Genomic DNA, 16,128 nt, shown 5'->3' on the forward strand with positions numbered 1-16,128 from the left:
TATTTCTATGATGGTGATGACCATTTTCTCATATTTTAGTTATTCATTCATTCATCTACTTATTCATTAAACAAGGGATTCTTTGGTGCTTACTATATTCCAGGGACATTATATGCAAGCAACCATCAAGAAAAATAAGAGTAGAGGTAAAAAAAAAAAATTAAATAAAACATGGTAATTACTAGAATATGAAAAGTGCAGATTTCAATGGAACACACAGAAGCTAGTGACTAAATGTCTCCAGGACAGTCTAAAATGAAGATATGAACTTTTGTTCTCAAGTTAGACTTCAAAGAAAAAGAGCAAAAACAATCACTAAAAAATGAACTTATGTTTTTACATTCATTAGCAACATGTCTGCTTTTAAAAATAATTTTCCTTATAATCCCAACATTTTATCACATTCTCTATAAATAGCTGCAACCTGAATATATTCATGGTTACACATATAGCTATATGTATAGATGGAATAAATGAAAAAGCAATCTTACTACCACAGTTACCAAAACATATTTCGCATTAGTGAAAATAGCTAATACCTATGGACAAAATAATGTGCTTGGTGCTTTATATGAATCATCTTACTTAATTCTTAACCATATAGAGTAGACACTACTTTAATATCCATTTTAACAGATGAAGACAGTGGAGATTAACAAAGTTTAGTGACTTGTCAAAAATCACCAGCCTGTAAGTGACAGAGCTGGAATTCAAACTTGGTCTTTGAGGCTAAGAAATCTCTGGTCCTACACCATCTAGTTTTCCAACCTTCATTGCTGAACTGATCACTGCAAATTCACAGGACCTGCTGCTTCCTATCTTTGCCCAAATGAGCAGAGAGGCAGTTATAATTACAAAGAAAGAAGGCTTCATCCTCTCCATTGATCTTTATCCAAACCTCTGCATCTTCTCCCTTCCTTGGCAATCAAAATCAGGTTTTTCAAGGAAATAAATTATATGCATTCATAAGATTAAGCATCTCAGGAATAGGATTAGAGTTGTAAATCATGCTTAGTCAAAATCCTGGAAAAATCCAAGGAGTGGAATTTGGAATGCTTTCTTACTTTATATTTTAACACCCATTTATTTCACAACTCTTATTTTTAACTAAGTATATTTATTTGTTTTTTAGTCAGTCTCCCCCACTAAATTCTGAACATAGGACCTTCTCTGCCTGCTTTCCTGTTGTCACTGACTCACGATAGACACTTCCTAGAAATTTCTTGCTCTAGAATCTGACTCCTGGCAACTCTTGGCGGTGGCTCAGGGATCCAGAATCAAAGTCTGAAAAGTGAATACAGAATTAAAAAAAAGCTGCTTCAAAGAGACCAAAGAGCAGGCTGAGGAAGAGCAAGCTGCTCCAATAGTTTCCACGGGCCTGCCACTGCCTTTCATGCTGACATAGTCCAAGCACACCTGCCAGGTCTGGTCAGATAGTCTCTTCTTAAAGAGGCCCTTCTTGATGCAGATATGACACTTTCGTTGTCTATGTCCTCCAGAAAAAGAGGAGATCTGAAAGGCAGTGTGCTGTGTGAGGCTGGCAAGAATCAGCGATGGTTGATAGGATGACCTTAGGAATGCCAGTTAAGCTCAGTGATGAGGGGCAGAGCCCTTGTGAATGCTCACACTCTCTTGCTCGCTCGCTCTCTCTCTCTCTCTCTCGGTATCTGGAATATACCCAGGAAATCCACTCCCAAATGCTTCCAGGTTGAAGTATACATATATCTATCTACATAGATAGATATATGATATACAATAATTTTACCATAAAAAAGGGTCTGCACACATTTTTTTAGTACTCATTTCTTTTTGGACAAAACATATTTGAAGAGCATTCACATACTTGAAAAGCTTTTTAACGTTTCTCCTCCCCAACTAGATTCTTTTTTTTTTTTTTTAAGATTTTATTTGCTTATTTGACAGATAGAGATTACAAGTAGGCAGAGAGGCAGGCGGTGGGGAGTGGAGAGGGAAGCAGACTCCCTGCTGAGCAGAAAGCCCCATGTGGGGCTTGATCCCAGGACCCTGGAATCATAACCTGAGCCAAAGGCAGAGGCTTTAACCCACTGAGCCACCCAGACACCCCAAGATTTTAAGACCTGTTATGATTTCACTAAGACATAGAACAGAGAGGTAAAGGAGGCACTCCAAAAACAAATACCTCTGAGGAAATTTCAAAGACATTTAACATTTTTAATGTAAATTATATACTTTGTTTCTATAGAATTTACAAAGTTAAACATCCCAAACATGTGGCACCACTCATGCAAACCTGTTTCTTCGTAAAGAAATGCCTATTCTCCAAAAAAATTTTTTTAAATTTAATTAAATTAAAAAAAATGACTGCATGTTTGTAAATTTTTATTTTGCTGCTGTTTGGAGTAATAAAGGGAAAGAGAACAAACCATTTATCAAGAACCTATTATATGCCACATGTTTTCTTTGCCACCTTAGAAGTGCTATGTTGGTTAATATTAACTATAATCCTATTACATTAAATTCCAGAAATTGCCCCTAATAGAGAGTATGAAACATGTTCCTAGTTACAAAGTTAATAAGAAGCAAAGTCAAGGTTTAAACCCAGGCTTTTTTTTTTCTTCTTCTTCTTCTTCTTTTTTTTTTAAAGATATGTTAGTCACTATACATCATTAGTTTTTGAGGTATGTTTCAAGATTCATTGTTTGTATATAATACGCAGTGCTCCGTGCAATACGTGCCCTCCTTAACACCCATCACTGGACTCACCCATCCCCCCACCCCCCTCCCCCTAAAACCCTCAGTTTGTTTCTCAGAGTCCACAGTCTCTCATGGTTCATCTCCCCCTTCGATTCCCTCCCTTCATTTTCCCCTTCCTTCTCCTAACGTCCTCCATGTTATTCCTTCTGATTCCCACATCCAAATACTTTTTATTTCAATGTTATTTTCCTCAGTTTTGAGTTTCTGGGACTTCCTGGAGTTTCACACTGGAGGGTGAGACCCCAGTAGAGCTAGTCCACAGCATACCTTTCTGTGCTCTCGGCTCCAGCTGTAGCATTAGAGGAAGCTTCATACCCATGCATTTGTTTATTATAGTCCACATTCACAAGTATTTTGTCTCCAAATGGCAAAAAATTACCTGTTGGGCCTGCAGTTGAGTTCTACTGCATTATGATCCTTCCTCTAGAGGATCAACATGGAGGAGAGAACTTTGCAAGACTTGTAAGTGGACTTGCAGGCATTTGGGAAGGGAATTTAGGCTCCAGGACACAACTAGAAATTGGGGCATGGAACCTGACCCAGGAAGACTTCCTTGCCCGTTGGAGAGGGCTGCAGGTGGAAAGCACAGGGCCAGGACTGAAAACCTCTTGTTCCAGTGTAATGATGGTCATTTCAGGCCAAAAAATAGGAATAACCTAAAATTCTCTTTTTAAAATGGCAAAAACTGAAAACTTGGCAACTTTAGCCAGGGCTCCTTGATGAATTTCTCTGTGAGGAGCCATTTCAGAGGCCATGACGTCATGGACAGAGTAAGGTCCACTGCCTCCTTTCCTTTACATTTTTTCAACCACTGAAATCTTGCTTTTGTAGCAGCCCACCTACCAAAATAGTTCTGACATCAATGACATTTTGACTGTCAAAACCAGAGGACATTTCACAGAACTTCATCGCTAATAACATGGTTTCTGGTGAGCTGTCACTCCATTAGTCCTTCCTTCTTTTTTCAAGAGAGGCCACATGGTGCAGGCTGACCAGTGGATTTTTTTTTTAATATTTTATTTATTTGACATAGAGAAATCACAACTAAGCAGAGAGGCAGGCAGAGAGAGAGGAAGAAGCAGGCTCCCTGCAGAGCAGAGAGCCCGATGTAGGGCTTGATTCCAGGACCCTGGGATTATTAGGGCAGAGGCCCTAACCCACTGAGCCACCCAGGCGCCCCCCAGCGGATATATTTTATCCTCTTGAAGTAGTCATGGGATTGAAGCAGAACCAATCAGAGTCCCTTGATTGAGGGAAAGAGAGAGAAACAGAGAGAAATAGAGAGAGAGAGCAAAAGGCACAGGGATGCAGAGAGACAGAGAGAGATTGAAATTGGGGCATGTATTTCATGGAGCACTGGATGTGGTGAATAAACAATGAATTTTGGAACACCGAAAAAATTAAATTAAAAAAAAAAAAAGAAAAGAAAAGGGACTTCCTGATAACTTATTGTAATACCTTGGATCCAGTCATGACTGATCCCATCAGGCATCACCCTGGATTTCCCATATATGTGAAAAAAACAAATGTACGTTGCTTTAAAAGGTTTGAATTAGGTTTCTGTCATTCATAACTGGAAGAATTTGAACTGCCCTGTGAAGCAAGGCATTCTGGAATACTGCCTCTGTTTGTTAACTCTCCCTATTCTAAACTTCTAAGATATAGTTCTCTAGCTTTCCTGCCTCCATTTTTAAATACTACATTTATTGATTTCTTTTGCTATCTGTCCCCTGAATGTTGATATATCTTAGCCCTTTGTCGTTTCATTCAATAAACTCTCTTTGGATAAAAACACCAACATCCATAGTCTACTCCCCTTCTGTATCACTATTGTTCAAGCCAGGTCCCTAGATACAGAAAACAGATAAAAATTCACTGTATCCTCCTGTGCTCTGGATCAGGTACTGCTTTCAACACCCACTTCCTCAAATTCCCATCTTTTCATCCTCTTTTGCTGTACATGATTTGACAGCTTGATCCTAGCTTCGCACTCTGACTCTTGGTTTTTAGTTTCTCTTCTTTGCTCTCTTCCACCACTATAATTCCAATTAATCCTGTGGGACATAACCTGATTTTGAAAACATTCTCCAGCTCATTTCTTAGTATCATCAGGAGATATATCAAACCTTACTCCTAGGTGAAGATCTAGCACCTAAATCAGTGGTTCTCAAATTTTTTAGCAGGCATCAGAATCACCTGAGAAATTGGTAACACACCGAATACTGGGCCCCCCTCCTACCATTTCTGATTCAAGAATTCTGGGGTAGGACCTGAGTATGTGAATTTCTGACAAGTTCACAGGAAATGCTGATGCTGCTTTTGTGGACCTTAAGAATGATTCTGATCGGGGCACCTGGGTGGCTCAGTGGGTTAAGCCGCTGCCTTCGGCTCGGGTCATGATCTCAGGGTCCTGGGATCGAGCCCCAAATTGGGCTCTCTGCTCGGCGGGGAGCCTGCTTCCTCCTCTCTCTCTGCCTGCCTCTCTGCCTGCTTGTGATCTCTCTCTGTCAAATAAATAAATAAAAAATCTTAAAAAAAAAAAAAAAAAAGAATGATTCTGATCTAGTCCATAGTCTGTTTGTTAACTTTCGTATGGCAAACCCTTGTATTATGTAACCGTCTTGAGTGTGGGAGGAGCCTATAACATTTTTCTAACCAACAGAATATGGCAAAAGTGATGGGATATTACTCCAGTGACTATATTGTGATACAGAGGACTCTACTAGAGGAGACAGGAGACAGAGAAGTCCTCTTGCTGGTCTTGAAGAAAGAAGCAGCCATGTTGTGATTGTGACACCTGGCAGAGATATAAGGTTGGCCTCTAAGACAGCCAGTAAGAAGCCAGCATCCTCGGTCACACAACCACAAGGAAATGAATTCTGTCAACAACCGAAATGAGCTTGAATGTGGAATTTTCCTCAGTTGAGTATCAATGAAAACACAGTCTAACTGGCACCTTCCTTGAAGACTTGTGAGATCCTGAGCAAGGGACCTAAATAAGCCTTGTCTGGACTACTGACCCATGGAAACTGAGATACTAAATGTGCATTATTTAACGCTTCTAAGTTTGTGATAATTTGTACTGAATATGATAGCTTCAAAAATATTATTTCCAGCAACAATCTCTGTAAATCTTCCATTGCCTACAAGATAAAATTTACACACCTTAGTAGGGCATATAAGGCTTTTTATGAAAGGTGTCTTACCTCCTTCTTTAATTTCTATACTCAAATTGTTGTCTGTCCTGGTTAGTACCAAGTTATTTCAACTCTCTTCTTCAAACTTGGAACATGCTTTAATATACCTCAGAACCTCTGAACAGTTTCTTGCTGAGAATTCCTCATTTTGCACCCATTCCTATCCCTTTCAAAGGTCACTTTTTTGCGGGGAGGGGTTTAAAGGAAGAGGGAGAGAATCTTAAACAGACTTCTGACACAATGTGGAGCCTTGTGTGGGGTTTGATGTCATGACCTTGAGATCACGACCTGAGCCAAAAGAGTCAGATACTTAACCAATTGAGCCACACAGGTGCCCATCAAAATTCATTTCTGATTCTGTCATCTCCTGTGAACCTTCATGACACCACTCTTTAACCCAATTCTTGAACCAATTCTTTAACCCATTTCCTGAGTTTATAGTCTTTCCCTCTAAGCACCGTGTGTTTACCTGTAGTTTTGCGGTTATCACATTGTCTTACCAAGTGAGTGTGCTTTTTTTTGTCTGCACAAGCAGATCTCAGCAAATTGAGAGCAAGAGTTTCCCTTTGGTTTGTCCATATCACTGCCTATTAGATGGTACCTATTCAGCAGTTTAATCAAAAACAATGTTTTGTAAGAGAATTACATGTATTTTTAAAATTTTATTTATGAAGATATCATTCATGCCCCCCCCCAAAAAAAAGACCTAGAATTCTTGGGGGAGAGGAAAATATAAGATAGACTAAATAATAGCTGAAATTATGATGTGGAAATCCCTTAATAAGGATGAGAAATAAAGAACAATAGGAGGCCTTTGATTAGTTATGACTGGTAGGTCAAACACTAAGTTATATTTATATTTTTTTCAGGCATTCCATGATGCTACTTTGTAATATGCTATTGAACACTAAAATAATGCCATAAATTTAAGTTTTATATAGTTCTACATGGATATACTCTTTAAATAAATCAACTATTGTCATTACTGTTGATAGAAGATATTTAATTCAATTACTAAGTAAATAGATAATCGTATAGTTTACAATAACCCAATTTTAAATGTATTACATAGTGAACGCATTATAGCATTTTTTTAAAAAATCAGTGGTCTATTACATTTTCTGTTTCATTAAAAAGAAATTTCATTCCTTTATAATTTTTCCTCACTTTTCTGGGAAATTCATTTTAAAAGATTTTTTAAAAGATTTTATAAGCTCTAGATTTATATGTAGAGACCTTGCATGAGAAAAGCTTTTCGTTTATGATTCAACTACTCTTCTCCCTCAGGTGTATATTCTCCTTAAAAGAATCATTCAATGTAATAAGCACATTGAATTCTTTCTTCTTTCCCCTTCTCATATGCTAGACAAGAGTAAAGTTTAATGTCATGTGACCATCTTACTAACTACAATTTGTAATACATAAATATTTACACAGGAATTACAACAAAAAAGTACAATTCCATAAAGTTAGGTAACATGACAAAGAAGTATTATTTAAATGAGATTTATTATGCTTAGTAAGTCAAAACTGTGTACCCTCAGGTTAAGAAAAACTGCAATGATTACTTCAACAGAGATATTTATAGGCCTCCCAAACCTTCTTTCTTATAAAAATTATTTAAATTGCTAACGTAAAAGGGAAAGCGATCTCATGACTTGTTTTAATGTACTAACACTACTTGCTGTGGACTGAAATGTGTCCACTCAAAATTCAGGTATTGAACCCCAAACACCCAGTAAGGTGCTACAGAAAGGGGCTACATTTGGAGATTGGGCTTTGGTAGATGTAATTACATTAAAATGAGGTCGTTAGGATGGGACTTAATCTAATATGACTGGTGTCCTTAGAAGAGGAGATTAGGGCACACAGACATATACAGGGATGCATATATACAGAGGATAGGCCATGTCAGGACTCAGAAAGAAAGGCCACAGTCCACAAACCACAGAGAAAGGCTTTAGGACAAACCAAACCTGTCAACACCTTGATCTTGGACTTGCAGCCTCCAAAACTATGAAAAAAATAAAAATCTGTTGTTTAAGTCACTCAGCCTGTGGTACTTTATTATGGTAGCCCTGGAGCCCTGACACAGAGCCCAGTGATCCCTCAGGACTGCCAAGGGCATGATGACAACAGTGCCCTCTTTTTAATTTTTTTTTTTTTTAAGTACACCCTACACCCAACATGGGGCTTGAACTCAAAACCCTGAAATCAAAAGTCACACATTCTACTGACTGAGCCAGCCAGGCACCCCCCCCCCCACAACAGTGTTAAAATAGGAAAGAACTTAACACATGTATCACCTTTTGAAAAATGAAAGATGAAAATAACTGCTGATGCTATAAATATTTCTCAGTAGCAGTTTTCTAAAAGCTACATGAACTTAGATGTATCCTTATTAGTATTGATGCTGTTTCCCTCCTCTCTCTCCAACCCCCTCTCGTTTCTGTACCTTGACACAAACATGTTCTGTCCTGTGCCTCACAGAAACACTAATCTGAGTGTACTGTGGGGAGGAAATGGTAGCTGGATTTTACATATCCTTAAAGTGTTTACTTTAGCAATAAAACATAATGAGAGAAGGAGAGACTTTTATCTTGAAACCTATGCCAGAATATTGAAACACAAATAGACTATGTAAGATGCAAGAATTTAAAAAATTGCTTTGTTATACATCATTGCAAAGACAACTTGACATTTGGTCTTTACAATTAAAATGATAAGCACTGGGTTAAGAAACTTTGAAGTACCTCCTGCTTTATAAACAACTGTGAAATTTAACAGATGAAAAATTTCTTTATCTTGGCAACTTGTATTATGGCTGGCATTATTTAATTAATGCAAAATGAAAAATATATGATCCCAGGTATTGCTACTGAGTGAGTTTTCCTAGGTTACTGATTATACTAATAAAATATGTAATTATTATTCAGATAAATAAAATGAACATATTGTTATCTGTTAATATACCACAAACCAAAGACTTTTGTCAAATTCTTTATTGCTTTATGAATGAAAAACATGATTTTTTCTTGTCATATTTTCGATATAAAGGAACAGTATTTTACAACCATTATTATATAAGAAGACACCTATCCTATATAAAATTTAATTCCACTAGTCACAGATCATTTTTAAGGTACTTAGGCTACTATGGTAGCAAATATTGTATCTTGGAGTCATTGAACAATACACCAGCTGACAAGCTAACAGAAAATTGAAAGACAATTTTCAATACTATACTCCAACTAAATGCCAATTTAGAAACTAAATATAACTCCTGGATTCTGTTTGCACTTTAAAAATTACATTCCCAAAGTTTAATAGGAGAATGAAATTTTCTGTAATTTCTACATTTTCAAGTCTTGAGGCTTGGGTAAATTTTGTTCCAAAAGAATGGGTACTATTTCTTAAAATGAAAAAACAAATCCCAAATTTATACACAAAATTACACCTTTTAAGTAAGAAAAAATGCTGGAACTCTGAACTTTCCAGTCACCAGGGTAACAAGGAACATATTGGATGACAAAACTATAATTCAAGTGCTGGGGAGAAGTAGGCCACACTTATACATACAACCTTAGGTGATTCATTCAACAAACATTTACTGAAATTTAACTAAGTGTCAGGTACCATGTTGTGTGTTAGAGTAATGCCAAGATCCAGTCACTGAAACTGAACAGTTCTTAAAACACCTGGGAAGCAGAGAGAAAACAATGACAATGCAGGGTGGTGAGAGACAAGACAGGGGTGCTTTATGGAAGGTCTATGAAAAGAATTACCCCCTCCCACCCACCGCCCCTCCCATGGCGCTCCTGGGTGGCTCAGTTGGTTAAGCGTCTGCATTGGCTCAGGTCATGATCCCAGGGTCCTAGGATCGAGATCTGCATCGGGGTCCCTGCTCAGCAGGGAGCTTGCTTCTCTCTATTTCTCTGCCACTCCCCCTTCTTGTGTTCTCTCTTCTCTCTCACACACACTCTCTCTCTCAAATAAATAAATAAAATTTAAAAAAAGAAGAAGAAGAAGAAGAAGCAGAAGAAGCAGAATTATTACTCCAAATGGCATACACAGTTAAGAGAAGGCAAGTGTTGGTTACTTGCAGGAGATGACATATATAAGCTTTAGGAAATGAGTAGAAAGTTGGCTAGGCAGAGAATCATGTACAAAGACACAGAGGCTTACATATTTATGGCCTATAAGCTGGTGATTAGAATGGCAAAAGGGAAAAGGCAAGAGTCAATGGGAGAAATTATAAAGGAACTTATTTGTAAATCTTTAGATACCCAGCAAAAGTTAGTGGGCTTAATGGTTGGTTATTATTACTGTTTGCCATCATGAACCCTATAATCAGGAAATTCCTCATTCTAATACTAATTGAGAAAGTTAATTCTTTTTGTCTCAGTATGCTTTTCTATAAAGTGGTAATAGTAACATCTACCTCATAGCTTTAGCTGAGATGAAAAACTGAATTAATGAAAATAGATGTGATAAATGGAATGTTTGTATTTCCACGAAATTCATATTTTGCCTCCCTAACCCCAAGGGTGAATGAGTTTGGAGACGGGGCTTTTAAGGAACTAATTAAAGTTAAATGCGGCCATAAGAGTGGGGCTCTGATCTGATAGGATTAGTGTCCTTATAAGAAGAGACCCCAAAGAGCTCTCTCTTCCTCTCTCTCTCTCCACACACACGCACCAAAGAAAGGCCCTGTGAGGACACAGAGAGAGGGTAGCCACTGTGAGCCCCAAAGAAAGCCCTCACCAGAAATTGAGTTGGTTGAAACCTTGGCATTGGACTTCAAGACCTGAGAAAGGTGAGAAAATTCATTTTTGTGTTTCAGCCCTTCAATCTATGGTATTTTGTAAATGCAGTCTAATCAGACTAACACAAAGGTGAAAGACAAATCACTAGGGCTGGCACATAGCAAGCACTCAGCAAATTGAATCAAGACCTAAGAGCATGATTCAAATTGCTCTATAGAAAAAAAACCCTAAAAGGAGGATGGAGAATGACTCAGAAAGGAACAAAACAAGAGGTGGCGGGGGCGCCTGGGTGACTCGGTTAAGCATCTGCCTTTGGCTCAGGTCATGATTCCAGGATCCTGGGATCGAGCTCTGACTCTCCCTCTGCCCCTTCTCCTGCGTGTGCTCTCTCTCTGTCTCAAATGAATAAATAAAAACTTAAAAAAAAAAAAAAAAAAAACCTGAAAGGTGGCAAAAACACCAAAAACACACTAAAACAAAATACGTAACCCTGGTGAAAATTAAAGCTATGGACGGAAGGGTGGGGACGGGTGATAAGTTGGAGAGAGATATACAAGCTATTAACAAGTAGATCTTTTAAAATCTAATGGCCACTAGAAAACCAGAAGGTTAGGTGAGAGATGACTTCCAGATGTATACAGGTGTTATTAGTACAAGGAACATTGGAGGAAGTGAGTCAAACTCAGTTTTGAACTTAATTGTTTTAAGTGACTATTTAAGCTTTAGAGCAACATCTAGACTGGAATAAAAATTTGAACTAACAACCAAATTCTTCCAGACTTCTTAAGTTAACATTTACTTTAATATCCAGAGAAAATGGCTAGAGGCCCCATCTCATGTAATTACAGAAGTCAAGACCCTTCCCAGCATTTGCTGAGGATTCCATAGGGGTTAACTTTCATATTTGTTTTCATCCAAATTTTAGCCCCAAAAGTATTCTGTGTGTGTATGCCTGCATGCACATTAGGAACATTTAACATAAAAGCTACCTTCTGAACAAATTTTAAGTGCACAGTACAATATTGTAAACTATACACACAATGTGTAAATCAGATCTCTAGAACTTACACACCTTGCAAAATTCCAGGTCATCTCTCTAACAGCAACTTCAATGTAACCAGACCTTTTATCTTTGTATTTTTATATTAAAAAAAAAAAAAAAAAAACAGCTTAGGGTCCCAAAACATATATCCCAAGGAAGATGAAAGAGAGAAAGCCAGCTAGAAGCTCTAAAGCTGTATTTACTCATATGACCTATCCTGGAAAAGTGTGCACTGTTGCTTTCCATGGCATTCTATTCTAAAAACAAGTTACCAAGACCAGGGAAGTCCATATTAGACTCATCCTCTCAAAGATTGTAGTAGGCTACATATTGCTCACCCCAAAAATGTCCATTTCCTAATCCCAGAAACCTGTATATTTGTTACCTTACCTGGTAAAGGGAACTTTGTGGATGCGATTCAGTTCAGCATTCTAAGAAGGGAAGATTATCCTGGATCATCCAGGAAGGTCCAATGTAATCACAAAGGGTTTTCTAAGAGGGAATAAGACAATCAGAATCACAGAAGGAGATGCGATGGCACCAGCAGAGGTCGGAGCGAGGCAGGGCCACAAGCCAACACAGGGCAGCCTCTAGAAGACAGAAAAGGCAAGGAAAGAGATTCTTACCTAGAACTTTCAGAGAACTGGAGCCCTGTGTTAATGTTGGACCCATTTTGGATTCCCAGTGTCCAGAACTACAACATAATAGATTTGTGTTGTTTTAGACCATTAACTTTGTGATTAAATTGTTATATAGCAACAATAGGAAACTAACATAAGGTGTCTCAAATAATTCGTGCACATGTTTTAAAATTGCCACCTTTATCATCTTCTTTGACTTGTTGAGAGACTCAAATGAGTTCATTAAAAGCTCTATATTATGTAGCTTCCATGTGCTAGCATTGGGTTAGATGCTAAGGATATAAAGATGAATTAAACATGATTCTTTTCCCCAATATGCTCACAGATAGCATTCATGGAAGGACTTTGTAGAACTCTAAAGGGCAATATAAATGTAATATATTGCGAATCACTTGTGAAGCTTAATATGCAAACCAACCATTCCTTAATTTACTAAATCATAAATCAGAATCAATATTTCAACAGATGGGAACGATGCATAGTTCCTGAGTAAATTACAAACAAATACAGAAGATAATTTTAAGATTAAATGTCAATAGGATCTGGTATAGACATTTAGCATGTATAGACATTTATCAAGTATGAAAACCTGTTAGTACAAGTATACTATGGTCAATCTCAGTGCCAAAGCTCTGTTAATGAGCCTCCAATATGCTAAGGGACGTCCCCTAGGGATGAAAGGCTAGATTGTTTCATTCTCTTACCAAACTTTTAACTGAGGCAACTAACAAGATAGCCAACTGTGATTTAGACACATATCCAGTAGAAAGTAGATAGAGATTGCTAATTTAGTTTGCACAGGTCACTGAACTGATTGCGTTAGGTGACAACTTATGGTCACTACATATAGGATCATGACTACAAACCTGAGGCCAAAAAAAAAAGAAAAAGAAAACTTTTTGAACTTACCTCACTTGCTAAGAAAAGCAACAAGAAAAAAGAGTCATTGAAATATCAATTCTGTTGTGATATTTAGGTCTTGGAACACCTTTGTACACTTGAAAATCACAAACAAGGGACGCCTGGGTGGCTCAGTTGGTTGGACGACTGCCTTCGGCTCAGGTCATGATCCCGGAGTCCCGGGATCGAGTCCCGCATCGGGCTCCCAGCTCCATCGGGAGTCTGCTTCTCCCTCTGACCTTCTCGCTCATGCTCTCTCTCACTGTCTCTCTCAAATAAGTAAATAAAATCTTTAAAAAAAAAAAATCACAAACAAAAATCTAAAGTGGGACTAGAATCTATAAATGAGCCTGTGAAAATAAAATTGAGGTGAACTACTTGAAGAAAATTAGCTGTTCAAAGGATAACTAGCTTAATGATTAGGTGTTAAAAAATACAAGATCTCAAGAAAACTTAAAGGAATGATATACAGCAGTCTGCCCTGAGTATCTGGGGGAGCCCTCTTTCCACAGGCACAGATGCTGGCAGCTGGCCAGCATCTCAGGCAGGCAGCTGGCCGGGGAGGAGTGGGCTCTGCCAGCTGGCGCTAAAAAATTAAAATTAAAATTAAGGAAAAAAAAAATAAAACAACGTGAGGTGCATATGCATAACAATCAAGCCTTGATTCTGGTGTTCTTCATCCTTCTTCAGTCCTGAGGGAAGCCCCATGGTGAGGCAGCTCCACCCTCCCCATCCCACTGTCCCCATGCTGCTCCTCTCTGGTTTTGGTCCCCCTTTGGGCAGGTTTGCTGTGTTCGTTCATCCAAGCACAGTGTGTGCCAAGGAATGTGCTAAGGGCTGAGGATGAAGATATAAATATTAATTGCATTCCCGACTTCTAGAAATATGCAAATTCGAAAGCGTTGTGGGTTGTTTTTTAAAATGCCTAGACATCATAAATCACTGCAGAAAATGGGGTGACCGCAGTGCTTAAGGCAAATAGGGGCTGGACAAGAAGGAGTAACCTCTTCAGGAGGTAAGGACATGAGGAAAGAAATAAAGATATAAAATAGAAGTTGAATTTTAGAATTTTAATATACTATTAAGGTATAGTCTGAGCTGTTACAACAAAGAGACCAAAAATTATAGAAGCTTTAAACTACCATCTCTCTCTCTCTCTTACAGTATGTTTCAGAAGGATACGGCTAGTGAGGCAGCACAGCCATCGTCAACCCGCAGCTGCTAACTTCGAGATCTGAAGAAGCTGTTCCAGCCCTTGATATTGTGTCTACTTCTCAGGGAGAGGGAAGAAAGGGCAGAATACCCTTTAAAGAGACAACACAGAAGTGGTTCACATCGCCTCCGCTCACAGCAAGCTTCAAATGAGGCTGGGAAATGTAATTTGCTGGGTAGCCTTGTGCCTACCTAAAACTCAGGAGTTCTATTAAAAATAGAAAGCAGGATTCGACATCAGGAGAAAACAAGTCCCAGTCAGGAATAAAAAATAAATCTATAGAAGCATAGTTCTAATTGTTGGTGTATAATTAGCTTTGTGACTTTGTCTTTAAATTACTTCATCTGAGACTTACATTCTCTGAGCTTTACTAGAACTAAAATATGGATTATTTAATGAACAAAAATATATTAGAGGTAAGTCAGGATCAAGACATTGTAGCAAGCATCATTGTTGTAAAATATGCTTAGGTCCCCTGTAATAAAGGAATTTTAAATGACAAAATATTATCATGAGAAATGGAAAGAGATGAACACACAGTATTAGGGCCAACAATGGAATAGTTTGGTCATCAGCCTTCTTGATGAATGCATGATACTCACGATAAAATAGCCCAAATAGTCATAAAACCTTTATTCTGTCAAGTCAAGAAACCTCAACTGAAAATGTTTGCTCAACCTGCATTTCATCCTATCTCTCAATCTAGCCATCAGATTTTGATCTATGTGAGCCTCAAGGTAATACATTATTGCTCCTGGAGTCCCAGTATATTCCACAAAGTCACATTTCATGCATAATGAAGATGGCAGTGAACTACAAAGGTTTTTATCAACTCAAACAGGAATACAAATGCTGTCTAAGGGCAATTTATGGTATGTATTTTAAAAAGAGTAAGAAAAGGAAAAGTTTTTAGGTCAATTCATATGTCCTTAGGGAAAATTATGTCACTTAAAGACATTTTGAAAAGAGAAACTTTTCATTTCTATAGTTTTTAAGATTCTTCCTTATTTGAGGTAAATATATATATATATATATATATAGAGAGAGAGAGAGAGAGAGAGAGAGGAATGTATATATAAAATGATAGTATTGACAATTCAAACAAAAACTCATAGAAGTTTTTTTAGGTAGAGATATTTTGATTTTTAGATATGTATTGATTGTCTATTGTGGTCAAGGCACTTTGCTGGACACTGGGATACAAAATCAGTCACTTACTTTAATTAGGATAAACTTGCTATAATGATAAAAGAGTCATCAAAATAGATCGAATTAAGAAAGTCTGTTGTGAGAGGTAGTAAGGAGCAGTGAACACAGTGTAAGGACTAAATGTTGAAAAGGCTGGGGTTTATTTACTCAAGACCAAGTTGAGGAAGTTTTCTAGACTCGAGGAAGCCCTGGGGACCTTAGTAATACATGTGGACTTTCACTCTAGTGAAATCTGGGTTGATTTTTGTTTGTTTTCCTCCTTATTTTCTCTACCAATTGCTAAATTACTTCTTATATTCTTAGTTCAAATTGCCAAGAACAGGAATCTGATTTACACAAATCATTTCCCAGGGCATGCTACAAATCTCTCCCCCCCTCCTTGCTTATATAACCACATATTCTGTAATCAACTAGCATCCAGGTA

The sequence above is a fragment of the Lutra lutra genome, chromosome 3, assembly GCF_902655055.1.
Source record: "Lutra lutra chromosome 3, mLutLut1.2, whole genome shotgun sequence".
NCBI classification, from domain to species: Eukaryota; Metazoa; Chordata; class Mammalia; order Carnivora; family Mustelidae; genus Lutra; species Lutra lutra.